This window comes from Capra hircus, chromosome 24 (assembly GCF_001704415.2).
Source record: "Capra hircus breed San Clemente chromosome 24, ASM170441v1, whole genome shotgun sequence".
In the NCBI taxonomy this organism is placed as follows: domain Eukaryota; kingdom Metazoa; phylum Chordata; class Mammalia; order Artiodactyla; family Bovidae; genus Capra; species Capra hircus.
Window position 1 is genome coordinate 35378454 of NC_030831.1, and position 15664 is coordinate 35394117.

General features: G+C 35.9%; 1 protein-coding gene across 1 annotated transcript in view; it reads left to right on the forward strand.

Moving 5' to 3' along the window:
* ROCK1 (Rho associated coiled-coil containing protein kinase 1) overlaps positions 1–15664 on the forward strand; it is a 127393-nt gene that overhangs the window by 37836 nt on the left and 73893 nt on the right. The gene's annotated exons all lie outside the window — the stretch shown is intronic.

The window sequence follows — 15664 nt, forward strand, 5'->3', positions numbered from 1 at the left end:
ATGTTTTATTTATTCTGTTTTTCTTATATAAATGAATTAGCTGTTATATTTTAATACCTGCAGGTTAAGAATTGATTACATATGAAAAGCCCTCCTAGCTGTAAGATATGAATTTTCTTCATGAAACCTGGTGTATACTTAAGTTTGACAGATGTTCTTTTATAAAAAGATGTTTATAAGATTTTGATATTAGATATTTTGTTTAAAATTTGATTAGAAAACTTAATAAAATAGTTTCAAATTTTTCATCTTAAATAATTGATAATAAGAATTTTGGTCATAAAATCTTCCCCACTCCATTTTTAAAAATCTATTCCTAAACTATACATATTGATACAGTTAGGTTGAGTTTGTTGTAGTATTATCTGCCAATTTTGGTTATGTATGTTTTGTTGGAAAAGTTTTATTTTTCTAAGTAGTCAGATCTTTTTAACTTTAGATTTACTTTCTTTTATCATTTCTACACTTTGAAATCCTGCCTCAGAATTTTACTTATCAATCTTTTGGGTTTCTGTTTCTGTCTTTTTTATAAAAATATTTTTTTATAAATAGCCTTAATTCTGTTTTGGAATATAATGCCAGATTCTGAATAGTGAACTTTTAAACAAGTTTTATTAATTTCGCACATCTTACTGATATTGCAGGAAAATTTTAGTGCTGTTTAATTTGCTTCACCTCCTTACTTAACAGTACAGAAGAACTGAAAAGATGGAGAAGCTTGACCAGTTCTTTGATGGGAGGCAAAAGTATAATTGCTTGTTAGTACAGAGAGTGGGGGGGGGTGGGAGAGTATAGTTTGGTGAAGTAAGATCACAAGAATTGGAACACATTTTAAAAAATCGATTACTGATTTTACTATGCAACATTGCTGCTTTCATAATATTAAGTTTGCCTTTACATTATATTTTGTAAAGGAGCCATAGTAGAAATGTAATAAGTAAAATGAAGATAAAAAGCTAAACTATGTAAACTGATTAACCTGTGTAGTTTAGTCTAGTTTTTAGATTGAAGAAAAATACAGAGAATGATATTAAAAGTTTTAGCAATTCATATCTAGCCTTGTTAAAATTTTGACTGAGTAGGATTTATACCAGGATTGCAAAGTTCATGTAAGGTTCAAATATCAATTTGTGTATTAACATATTAAAAAGAAAATCCATAATATCATCTTAGTAAATATAGGAAAAGCATTTGAAAAAATTCAGTATTTATTCTTGGTTTGCAGATGTCTCTCTGCAAACTTGGAATTGGAGGAAAATTTCTAATGCTAATAGGAGAGGCCACAAAAAACCTATAGTTCAGATTATATTTAATTGTGTATGACTACATGCTTTCCTCCAAGAACTGGGAAAAGGCAACTCTGTCTTCTTTCATTACTTCATTCACTGTTGTCCTGGAAGTTTTAGACAGTGAAATAAGATAAAAGGAAAAATTATAGAGATTAAAAAGGAAGAATTAAAATTTATACAGACAGCATTTTTTTTTTGGTACAGAAAATCCTCAAGATTCTACAGAAAAACCTACAAGAACTTATCATTGAGGTTGTAAGCTAGAAGATTGATAAACAAAAAGCAGTTTATTTCTATATTTTAGCAATAAGCAATTTTAAATAGACCTAACAAATATAGCACCACTTACAGTAGAAGCAGAAGCATGAAAAATTAAAGGATAAATTTGACAAAATGTGTGTAAGACCTGTATACTGAAAATGATTTCATATACTGAGACATCTTAAAAAAGATACTCAGTGTTGATGAATTAGATAATTGAGTATTAAAATGTCAGGAATTCCCCAGCCAGAGTCCATGTGGTCTCAGAACCTAAGCATGCTTTTTTGTATAAAGTAACCATTAATTCTAAAATTCATATGGCAATATTGGGTCTGGAATAGCCAAAACGATTTTGGAAAGTAAGAACAAAGTTGGAGTATTAACAGTGTTGAATTTTAAGATCAGGACAGTGTAATGAAATGAAAGAGTAAACATATAGATAAATAGAACAGAAATAGATCCATACATATACAGTCAGTTGATTTTCAACAGACTTGACAAAGGATTTCAATTCCTAAATCTTACTTTACAATATATGCAAAAATCAACTTCAAATGTATCATAGACCTAAATGTAAGAGCTAAAACTAGTAACCCTTCTAGAATAAAACATAGAAAATATATAGGATTTTAGTTAGGGAAGAATTTCTTAGATGGGGCACAAATAGCACAGACCATTTTTTTTTTAAGATTGATGCTATCAAAGTTCAAAACTTTTTCTCTTCAGAATTATATTGCTAAGAATATGAACAGGTAAATCACTGACTGGGAGAATATAGTTGCAAAGACAAGTGAAAGAGGAAAAGAATCTTTTCAACAAATGGTGCTCATAAAACTGGATATCCATATGCAAGAGAGTGAAGTTGGACTTCTCTTTCACACCCCGTACAAAATTAATTCAGAATGTAAAACTGTAAAACTCCTAGGAAAAAACATAGGCATAAATTTTTATGACCTTGGATTAGACCATTGTTTCTTAGATATACACCTAAAGTACAGTGGCAGAAAAGAAAGAAATAAATTGGGCATCGTCAAAATTTAAAACTTTGTGCTTCAAAACTACACTGTCAAGAGAGTGAAAAGACAACTTACAGAATAGGAGAAAATATTAACAAATCATATACAGTTAGGTCCCCTACATATGGACCTTCAAATTGCGAACTTTCAAAGATGTGAACATGTGTTCCATGTGTCCAGTCATATAGGTTAGTTCACATATCTGGCATTCATTGTCACATACGTGCATCCTCTTTAAGTGGTTGTGCTTTTGTGTAGTTTACAGAACTCTCTAAGTCCAGTACAATATCTTTATTTCAAGCTCAGCTTGTCTGTAAGCAAGTGTAAAAGCAGCAGTAATGTAACTGGTACTACTGTACTTTTTAAGGTATAGTACTGTAAGATTTAAAATGTTTTCTTTATTTTTTATGTATTATTTGTGTGAGAAGTATTATAAACCTCTTACAGTACAGTACTGTGTAGTGGATTTAGGTGGGTACCTTGGGCTTACTTTGCTAGACTTACAAACAAATCGAACTTATGAACATGCTCTTGGAATGGAACTCATTTGTATGTAAGGGTCGTACTGTACTTGATAAAGGATTGATAATCTAAAGTCTTAAAACTCAATAATAAAAAGTCAGCCCAATTTAAAAATGGGCAAAGGGTTTGGATAGATGTTTCTCCCCCTTAAAAATACACACATATGAGAAGTTGCTCAACGTGATTAGTCATTAGGAGGTTGCAAATTATGACCACAGTGAAATATCAGTACACACCTATTAGAATAACTAAAATTTTAAAACTGACAGTATCAACTATATGTGAAAATGCAGAACAGCTGAGCTCTGACACATTGCTGGTTGGTTTGTAAAATGGTGAGCCACTTTGAAAAACAGTTTGGCCTTTTTCTTATAAAGTTATACATGGATTTATCAGATAACCCAGGGATCCCACTGCTGGGTATTTACGTAAGAGAAATATAATATGTATGTATACACACAAAGACTTATGAGAATGTTTAAGGAGCCTTTGTCTATAATTGCTGTAAACTGGAAGCAACAGAAATGTACATGAGCTGGTAAATAGATAAATAAATTGTGGTATATCGTGTAATGGAAGATTCAAAAGTGAGAAAGAGTGAATTACTGATAAGTGCAACAACATTGATAAATCTCAGAAGCACTGAGTGGTAAATGAAAAAAACCAGGAAACCTGCCCCCAAAAAGCCAGGTACAAAAGGGTGCATACTGTGTGACTCTCATTTACATGACAATATGACATTCACCTTCAACTCCTGAAGTTGTATTTATGTAATATTTCACAGAGAGTAATAGGTTTTCATAGGATAGTATTCTTCATATTTCTGGAATTAATTCATATAGATTTTTATAGTTTTCATTACTGGGTACATCAGAATTGTTTTCTGAATGTAAATGTTTTGTTTTGAATTACTTTTTGCTAACAGGTATCTCATGTAGTGACCTAAGAATATACCTGGAATATGGAGTAAGATCTTTTTCATTAGTAATTAAGCTCAAGTCTCAGTAAAGTATAGCAACTTTAAGGTATCAGTTCAGTTCAGTTCAGTCGCTCAGTCATGTCCGACTCTGCGACCCCATGAATTGCAGCACGCCAGGCCTCCCTGTCCATCACCCACTCCCAGAATTCACCCAAACTCATGTGCATCGAGTTGGTGATGCCATCCAGCCATCTCATCCTCTGTTGTCCCCTTCTCCTCCTGTCCCCAATCCCTCCCAGCATCAGGGTCTTTTCCAATGAGTCAACTCTTCACATGAGGTGGCCAGAGTACTGGAGTTTCAGCTTCAGCATCACTCCTTCTAAAGAACACCAAGGGCTGATCTCCTTTAGGATGGACTGGTTGGAACTCCTTTCAGTCCAAGGGACTCTCAAGAGTCTTCTCCAACACCACAGTTCAAAAGCATCAATTCTTTGGTGCTCAGCTTTCTTCACAGTCCAGCTCTCAACATCCATACATGACCACTGGAAAAACCATAGCCTTGACTAGACGGACCTTTGTTGGCAAAGTAATGTCTCTGCTTTTGAATATGCTATCTAGATTGGTCGTAACTTTGCTTCCAAGGAGTAAGTGTCTTTTAATTTCATGGCTGCAATCACCATCTGCAGTGATTTTGGAGCCCCAAAAAAGCCTCTAGTCAAGGCTATGGTTTTTCCAGGGGTCATGTATGGATGTGAGAGCTGGACTGTGAAGAAAGCTGAGCACCAAAGAATTGATGCTTTTGAACTGTGGTGTTGGAGAAGACTCTTGAGAGTCCTTTGGACTGCAAGGACATCCAACCAGTCCATTCCAAAGGAGATCAGTCCTGGGTGTTCTTTGGAAGGAATGACTCTAAAGCTGAAACTCCAGTACTCTGGCCACCTCATGTGAAGAGTTGACTCATTGGAGAAGACCCTGATGCTGGGAGGGACTGGGGGCAGGAGGAGAAGGGGATTACAGAGGATGAGATGGCTGGATGGCATCACCGACTTGATGGACGTGAGTTTGAGTGAACTACGGGAGTTGGTGATGGATAGGGAGGCGTGGCGTGCTGCAGTTCATGGGGTGGCAAAGAGTCAGACACGACTGAGCAACTGAACTGAACTGATGCAATGAAAGGAGGAGGAGGGGCAGATTTGAAAACATTAATATTTGGCTGTTTATGTTTGTAAACCATTATGAATTTAACAGATTTTGGGGCACAAGATTCATAATTATATGAATCTTTTAGAAAAGCATACTGATTAAACAAATCTTATCAGTCTACAGGAACAGAATGGAGATTGTGTATGTGTGAAAAAAAATCCATGAACCTGAAAGTAAAAATATGGTAGAGAATTTGTTTGGATTAAAAAAATAAACCCAGCAAGGGAAGTTTACAGCTATACAAGCTTATCTCAGGAAACAAGAAAAATCTCAAATAAACAACCTAACTTTATGCCTAAAGCAACTAGAGAAAGAAGAACAAACAAAACCCAAAGTTAGTAGAATTAAAGAAACAAAGATCAGAGCAAAAATAAATAGAAACTAAAAAACAATAGAAAAGATCTGTGAAACTAAAAGCTGATTCTTTGAAAAGATAAACAAAATTGATAAACCTTTAGCTAGACTCATTAAGAAAAAAAGGGAGAGGGCCCAAATCAATCAGAAATGAAAAAGGAGAAATTAAAACCAACACCACAGAAGTACAAAGAATCTTAGAGATTACTATGAGTTTTCCTGATAGCTTAGTTGGTAAAGAATCCACCTGCAGTGTAGGAGACCCCAGTTTAATCCCTGGGTCAGGAAGATTGCCTGGAGAAGGGATGAGCTACCCACTCCAGTATCCTTGGACTTCCCTTGTAGCTTAGCTGGTAAAGAATCTGCCTGTAATGCAGGAGACCTGGGTTTGATCCCTGAGTTGGGAAGATCCCCTGGAGAAGGGAAAGGCTACCCACTCCAGTATTCTGGCCTAGAGAATTCTATGTACTGTATAGTCCATGAGGTCTCAAAGAGTTGGACACGACTGAGTGACTTTCACTTTTCATGAGCAACTGTACACCAGTAAAATGGACAACCCAGAAGACATGGACAGATTCTTAGAAAAGCACAGTTTTCGAAGACTGAACCAAGAAGAAATAGAAAATACAAATAGACCAGTTACCAGCACTGAAATTTAATCAGTAATTTAAAAACTGCCAACAAACAAAAGTCCAGGACAAGGTGGCTTCACAGGTGAATTCTGCCAAACGTTTGGAGACCAGTTAATACCTATCCTTCTAAAACTATTCCAAAATTTTGCAGAGGAAGGAATACTTCCAAACTCATTCTGTGAGGCCACCATCACCCTGATACCAAAACCAGAGAAAGATATCACAGAAAAAGAAAATCATAGTCACTATCACTGATGAACGTAGCTGGAAAAATGCTCAGCGAAATACTAGCAAACCAATTCTAGCAATGAAGTAAAAGGATGATATACCATGATCAAGTGGGGCTCATTCCAGGAATGCAGAGATATTGCAATATCTGGAAATCAATCAGCGTGATATACCACATTAGCAAATTGAAGAGTAAAAAACATGATCATCTCTATAGATATAGAGAAAACTTCTGATAAAACTCAGTATCCACTTGTAATAAAAGCTCTTCAAAGTGAGCATAGAAAGAACATACCTCAACATAATAAAGGCCATATATTACCAAACCTTAACATCATACTTAATGGTATAAATCTGAATGCATTTCTTCTGAGATGAGTAACAAGGCTGCTCACTCTTGGCCATTTCTGTTCAACATAGTTTTGGAACTCGTAGCCACAGCAGTCAGAGAAAAAAAGTGGTAAAAGGAATCCAAATTGGAAAAAGGTAAAACTGTCACTATTTGCAAATGATGTGCTATAGACAGAAAATCCTGAAGATGCTACCAGAAAACTACTTGAATTCATCAATGAATTATGTTGCTGGATACAAAATTAATATGCAGAAATCTGTTGTGTATATACACTAAAAGTGAAATATCAGAAATAAAAATTAAGGAAACACTCCAATATAGCATAGCATCAAAAAAAAAAAAATACTTAGGGATAAACCTGCAGGCAAAGGACCTGTACTCTGAAAACTCTAAGGTACTGATGAAAGTAATTGAAGATGACACAAGCAGAATGGAAAAATATGTGTTCTTGTATTGGAAGAATCAGTATTGTTAAAATGGCCATCCTACCCAAGGCAGTTTATGGATCAGCAGTATTTTTCAGAGACTTAGTACAAAATATTTTTAACTTATATGGAAGCACAAAGACCCTGAATAGCCAAAGCAAGCTTGAGAAAGAACAGAGCTGGAGGAATCAAGCTCCTTGACTTCAGACTATACTACAAAGTTGTACTAATCAAAACAGTATGGTACTGGTATGAAACAGACATAGATCAGTGGAACAGTATAGAAAGCCCAGAAATAAACCTGTGCAATTATGGTAAATTAGTCTGCGACAAAGGAGGCAAGAATATACAATGGAGAAAAGACAATCTCTGCTGTAAGTGGTGCTGGGAAAATGGGACTGCAGAACATTTTCTAATACCATATAAAATAATAAACTGAAAATGAATTAAAGACCTAAATGTAAGACTAGATAGTATAAAACTCTTAGAGGTAAGCATAGGCAGAACATTCTTTGACATGAATCATAGCAATAATTTATTTTTTGGACTTTCTGCTTCCTAGATTAATGGAAATAAAAACAAAAATGAATAAAATGGGGCCTAATTAAACTTAAAAGCTTTTGCATGGCAAAGGAAACCATAAAACAAAAGGACAGCCACTGGACTGGGAGAAAATATTTGCAAACATTGCTACTAAAAAGGGATTAATTTTTGAAAATATAGACAAACAACCCAATCAAAAAATGGACATAAGACCTAAATAGACATTTCTCCAAAGGAGACATAAAGAGGGCCAAAAAGCACATGAGAAGGTGCTCAACATCACTGATTATTAGAGAAAGCAAGAGGTATCCCCTTTCAATTGGTTCTGTTATTGTATTAAATCACTGCACTAAAGGCTAAATTACATGCATTATTGTAAAAAGATGTTTTTATTTTTATTTTCTCAAGTTTTTATTTTTCCAAGTAATTGTATTTAGTAACCTACTGTACAGTATTTTAATGGAGTTTATCTTTTCTTTAGTGGCTACTTAAATTCCTTTCCAAAACAACATTTCATGGATTATACACTTAATTAGATATTTATATATATGTAAACAGGCAGTGATGATCATCACAAAGTTTGTCCCTCTTTCCCCCATCTTAAAGTCTTAATATTTCATTACTCAGGCATGCTTCAAAATGTAAAATACTTATTTTTTAAACTTGTTAAAATCATGATACTTTTCTGCTTATTAAATTATATATGCAAGGAAAATGAAATTGTCTCTACAGCTTAAACCAATGTAAAGATGAAAAAGTACTAGGTGAAATTATAAGTACTATGTGTATAATCTTCTAGTAGAGATTGACTTTTTAATTTTTTTTTTAAAGCAAGGTAACAGGGCCAGAAACTAAAGTAAACATTGACAGATTTTGTCATTTCAAAACTTTATAAAGAAAACTGGAAAAAATGACAACATATGTAAAAGAATTATATTCCTAATGTTTGAAGAGATCCTTCCAGTCCATAAGAAAACCAGAAACTATAAAAATGGACAAAGTAATTGAAAATGTAGTATAAAGAAGAAAAAATTAGAATGACCAATGAGCAGTTAATAGATGAACAAATGCATTAATATTTCAAGAAATGTAGGTTAAAATAAGAACACCCTTAACCTCCGGCAATCTGAGGAAGAGATTGGTGAGGTATATTGGAGAGAAGTTAGGATATTTTAAAACTAACAATCTTCAGGAGCATAATCTAATACTTAAAGAAATGTGTCTGGCAAAATCAGGTCTGCAAATACTTTGGAATATCAATAGATTATATTGTCATTTGGGCAGAAAGTTAGAACAGCCCAAATAAAAATCAGTAGGACATTTCTGTCAGCTCTCCATAGCTTGTTCAGTGAAAAAGCACGTTGTAGAGTGTCTTTTTATGCCAATGAATATAGATAACATATTTTTAAATGAATACACATAGTCTGATGAATAAATGTGCCATGATTTTAAAAACTGGTTCTATAATAGGTGGTTCTCAGGTTCCTCCCAGTTTTTCAATGTTTTAGGCTGTAATTAACATTTTTGTACATACAGCTTGGTATACTTGCTCTTCCTTTCTTTGGAGTGAATTCCAGGAATTTCTGAGTCAAAAGTTGTGTCCAGTTTGTATTTTGATATATGTGTTGCCAAAATTCAGTTTTATACCAGAAAGTGGTATAAAAGTTAGAATTTTTTTAGTGGAGCCATAAAATTGAATATAGTATGCAGTCTAATTTAGGGTATTACATGATCTTGTTTGAAGTTATTACAAGTAAAATATTACTAAATCAGATTCATATACAAATGTTAAATATTCTCTTTAGTTTTAAAATAAATTATTTATGTTGGAATACACTCATGGAAAAGTTGCAAAAATAGTACATAGTATCGTGCAGCTGCCCTTCATCCAGCTTTCTGTAATGTTAGCATCTTTTATAGCTGTGGTACATTGACAAAACTAAGAAATTAAAGTTGGTATATTACTATTAACTGCATACTTAGATATCAGTTTTTGCACTAATCTCCTTTTTTTTTGGTTCCAGAATCCAGTCTAGCATATATCATTTTATTTAGTTGCCATTTTTCCATAGTCGTCTCCAGTCTGTCAGAGTTCTCAAGCTTTCCTTGTTTATGTTTATGACCTTGACAGTTTTGAAGATTCTTGATCGAGTATCTTGTAGAACTTTCCTCAGTTTAGTTTTTTCCAATGTTTTCTCATAGTTCCACAGGGGTTATGGGTTTTGAGGATGAGTACCACAGAGATGACATGTGCTTCTCATCACATTATATTTGGTATATATGATATCATTGTGATTCATTAGTGATAATATTCATCTTTATCACTTGTTTTAATATAGTGTCTGTCAGGCTTCTCCCTTGGAAAGTTACTGTTTTTCCTTTCCATACTTGATTCTTTGGAGTCTGATCACCAGTCCAGCAGATGCTCAGTGCGGAGAGGCATCAATAAGCTACATCTCCAGACTCAGAAGACTACATACTATCTCACAGAGTAAATGTTTTTGATTTTGACAAGCTCTATTTATCATTTATTTCTCCTATGGATTGTGCTTTTGGTGTTGCTTGTAAAAATCATTGCCAAACCCAAGATTGATTTTTTAAAAAACTACTTTATTGAGATATAGTTTATGTACTGAAGATTGATCCATTTAAAGTATACAGTTCATTGGTTTTTGTCTGCATTTATAAGGTTGTTGCAGTCATTACTTCAGTTACATTTTGAGCATTTTATCATCTCATAAAGAAACCCGATACCCATTAGCAGTCACTTCCCATTCCTCTCCAAGTTCCCCAACCCTAGGGAATGCCTGTATAGATTTGCCAATATGGACATTTCCTATAGCTGGACTCATACACTATGTGATCCTTTATGACTGAATTTTTAGACTTAGCATGATCTCTTCAGGATTCATCTATGTTGTAGAATGTATTTCATTCTTTCAGATTGCCAAATACTACCCCATTTATAGATCATGCCACATTTTATCTATCCATGCATCAGTCGATGAACATTTGGATTGTTTTCTGCTTTTTGGATATTATGAATAAATGCTGCTGTGAATGTGCACAAGTTTTTATGTGGGCATATGTTTTCATTTCTCTTGGGTAGATGCCTGAAAGTGGAATTCTCAAGTCATATAGTTCTGTTTAACATTTTGAGAAACCCAAGATTGATTTTTTAAGTATATACTTTTATTATTTTGGAGTACATGTATGTGCCTGAACATATAGGTTTTCTCTGAACAGGTAAGAGCAGTGAGTGAGTGTGGCCATTTGTAAATAATATCATTGTATGTTTCAGTAAGTGTCTATTGAGCACATGCATACATCAAGGACATATTCATGAATGAAGTGTGGTCTCCACCCTTCAGGAAATGATAATATGCAGTCTAACAGAAGAAATACAAACAATTCCAGGCCATGTTGACAGATGAAACAATACGGAAATAGCAGTGTCCCAGAGGAGGAAGGCAGGGTGCAATGATAAAGAATCTGCCTGCCAGTGCAGGAGATGCTTGAGACACGGGTTCCATCCCTGGGTCAGAAAGATCCCCTGGAGTAGGATATGTTAGCCTGGCAAATTCCATGGACAGAGGAGCCTGGTGGGCCACACAACAGTCCATGGTGTTGCAAAGAGTCGGGGACGGACACACACATACACACACACCCGTGAAGTTGCAAAGAGTTGGGAAGGGGAACACACATGCATGTGCGCGGTAGGCAGCCTGTCAGATTGAGGGGATCAGGAATGGCTGAGGAGATGGATAAAGAATTAGAGCTTGGTAGTGACTTGCTTTCACTTCCATGCATTGCAGAAGGAAATGGCAGCCCACTTCAGTGTTCTTGCCTGGAGAATCCCAGGGACGGCAGAGCCTGGTGGGCTGCTGTCTGTGGAGTCGCACGGAGTCGCACAGATTCGGACACGACTGAAGTGACTTAGCAGCAGCAGTGACTTGCTCAAAACACGCACACACCAGACACACAGACACACACACGCACACACACACACACATACCCACACACACCCACACACCCACACACACCCTAGATTGAGGGGATCAGGAATGGCTGAGGAGGAGGTGGATAAAGAATTAGATCTTGCTTTTAGTGACTTGCTCAAATAAAGTGAGGCTAGTCATTTTATTTATTTATTTATTTTTTTAGGCTAGTCATTTTAAATGGGTGATCAACATTTACAAAGGACTGGAGATGTGAAGCAGCATCTCTGTGTGGGAAACTGCAAGTAACTGGGCATTGCCAGAGCATTGTTTAGGAGAGTATCTAGAAATAAAAGACTGGAGAATAGTATCTAACAGCCATCTTATGCTGTGTTGAGGAGTTTGGGGTTTGGTTTTGATTTTTGTTGATCTATTTCTCAAACTAGATTCCTCCTTATGTGTGTGTATACCTCTGTGCACACTGGTAAAACATGCCCCATCTTCCTGGAGCTTGAATCCTATTTGAACATTTGGGCTTAGAATAATTTATTATTATTATTAACTGTTGTATTGAAACAAAATCAGGATTAAGGGAATTGAATCTTACATTGTAGATTTTCTAGATATGTTTTAGATCATTTTAGAGCTTATTAGGACTGCTTGACTACTCTAGAAGTTTGCAAGGTGTACTGGATTTCTTTATGCAATGAGTGGCAGTATATTGGACAAATAGTGCATTGTACACAGTTTTTATTGCCATACTTTATTCTGATATTTTCTTAAAACATTTTTAAAATAATTAGGGATGTCTTATAATCTATAGTGGTACGTAAAATATGATGCACTTTATAATTGAGGACCCTAAATTAGGCAAAATATATCTTTTTCTCATTAAAAAGCAACAAAATCATAGAAAACTTGAAGTAAATGGAAAATGTGAAGAATAAAATAATCTCCAATCCCACCATACTTGGAAACTACTGCAGTTATTATTTTGGTATATTCCCTTCTGGCTTTTTCCTGTGTGTGTGTGTGTGTGTGTGTGTGTGTGTGTATATATATATTTAACAGTATATATTTATGTTTTTGGAAAATTGAGTTCATATACCATGTGCAGTTTAATCTCTGCTCAACATCATATGTTGAACAACATTCTATGTAATTATTATTCAGTAACACAAGTTAAATGTTTTGTAATACTCTTTTGTACATATATGTATTCCTAGAAGTAAAATTTATTGTGTATAAAGTATGATTTTTAAAAAAAAGACTCTAAAGAAAAACCATCTGTTTGCTTTCTAGAAAGTTAAAGAGTCTGTATGTGATTGAAATATTTAATTTTTCATAACCCTGAAACTATAAATTTTCAATCTTTCTGCGCTCATCTTTTGATGTGTTTATTTAGAGATGTTTGGCTAATTTGTGGCCTATCAAAACTTACGGTGGTTTCTTGTGACTCAGTTTGTCCATTTCATCCTCGCTACCCGTGCTTCTCTGAATTCATACTGCTTCTGCTGCTGCTAAGTCACTTCAGTTGTGTCCGACTCTGTGCGACCCCTTAGATGGCAGCCCACCAGGCTCCCCTGTCCCTGGGATTCTTCAGGCAAGAATACTGAAGTGGGCTGCCATTTCCTTCTCCAATGCATGCATGCACGCTAAATTGCTTCAGTTGTGTCCGACTCTGTGCGACCCTATGGACAGCAGCCCACCAGGCTTCTCTGTCCACAGGATTCTCTCGGCAAGAATACTGGAGTGGGTTGCCATTTCCTTCTCCACTCTGAGTTCATACTTCTCTGAATTTTAACTTTCTGCCAGCGTCACCTGGCTGAACACAGTTGACAGTCACAAATTGTTAAAAGGATCTGGTGGTCACACATTCCTGCTTATTGGTCTTAGAAGTAATAAGGGCTTAGCAATTTTATCATTTTGCTAGTATTAAATTTCATAAGAAACAGATTAATGTTTACTTTGGGGAAAAAGGGCTTGGGAGTTCTAAGAACTCTTCAGTTTTAAGTACAGTTACTGGGATAGGGTTCACTCAGTGGTGGTATTTGAGAAAAGAGTTGAAGTAGTTGAGAGGGTTAGCCATATGGATGCTTAAGGATAGAAAATGGCATACAGAGGAACAGCCAATGCAAAGGCCATAAGAAGTGTACCTGGCATGTTTGGATAGCAGCAGGGAAGCCACTGCAGCTGGAGAGGGTTAAGCAAGGGAGAGAATAGTAGGATGATGTCAAAGAATGAAGGAAATGGGGAGCACAGGTCATGTAGAGTCTTGTAGGCCATCGTAAGATCTTTGACTTTTGCTCTGGGTAAGATGGCAAGACCTTAGAGAGTCCTGAGCAGAGGAGTGACATGATCTGACTTGTGTTGTAACAGTACTGCCCCTAAGAACAGACTATTGAGAGGCAGGGATAGACACCAGAAATCAGTTAAGAAATGATTGCAGTTTAGCAGCGATTGCAGTAGTCCAGAGAAGACCTGATGGTGACTCGGTCCAGCATGGTAGCAGTGTAGAGCGTGAGAAGTTATCAGGTTCCGGATATATTTCAAAAGCAGAGTCAGCCAGATAGGATGTAGAGTGTAAGATAAAACAGGAGTCAAGAATGCCCCTAGGTTTTTGCCCCAAGCAAAACTGACCCATCAACTGACATGTTGAAATTCTAGGTAGAGGTTTGAAGTGAGAACACCTCTTCAGTCAGATACATTAAATTTGAGGTGTCTGTTAACTAAGTGGATATAATGTATAAGCAATTGAATATATAAATCTTAAGTTTCAGAGAGAGAGGTCTGAACTAGAGAAAAAAAATTGGGAGTGGTTGACATGTCAGTGCTTTTTCAAAGTCCACCAAATAAGTCAGTGTAAACACAGAAGAATGCATCATGAAAGACTGAGCCTTGAGAAGATTTAGTGTTAAGAAATCTGGGAGAAACCAGCAAAAGCAGCTGAGAAGAAATAATTTGATGTTGGAAAAAAATTACCCTTAGTACTGTTGTAGGAATGTAGTACCCTGGAAGTCGAGTACGTATAACAGGGGTCATCAGACTGTCAGAAACTACTAATGTATCAAGATGAAGACTGGGAATTTAGCAACATGGTGGTCACCTGTGACTTGCAGTTTAGTCCTGTCTTTTGTTGTTGTTGTTGTTTTTAATTTTGACCACACCGCATAGCTTGTGGGAGCTCAGTTCCCCCACTAGGGATTGAACCTGGGCCCTGGCAGTGTAAGCATTGAATCCTAGCTGCTAGACCACCAGGGAACTCCTTGACCAGCAGTTTTGATAGAAAGGTAATGACCAAACACTACCCCAAAAGGATTTTAGAGCAGATTAGAAGGATTTAGACATAGAGTATAGACAGATTTTGAGGAATTTTGCCATAGTGGGGTTGAGTAATCGGGCAGTAGCTAGTAAGAGAAATGGTGTCAGGAGGTTTGTTTGTTTAAGATGGGAATGAAAATGGCATGATATGATCCTGTTAGGAAGGGGAAAGCTAGTGACACAGCAGAAAGAGGGGAGAATGGCTGGAGCAATGTCCTCCAGCTAGTGAGGATGACATCACTGGTAGAGGGATTGGTGAAAGAGCAGTTTTCTCAGATAGTAAAAGTGAAGAGACTACATATATGAGGGCACATGCTGGTGGTTGAATATGAATATATAATATAAATATTTAATGGTAAGTCTGTGACAGTTTTCATTGTTTCAGGGTAGTAGCCAACACAGTCATTAGCTATGAACAAGAATCAGTGGGAGGTTTGAAAAGACAAAAGAAAATGTGAATTATTGTCTCTAGTAGAGTGGAAGAGTGAATATACTAAAGAAATGTATGATTGCCAAGCAGAATTAAGGGCATGCTTTATGTTTGCGATTATGGAGTTAAAGTGGGATCTGTCAGTATGATTTTATGTATTTATCCAGACATATTCAACTACATGGGTGCTGACATCAAGTTAGCTATAGAGTTAGATTTAGCTGAAATTAC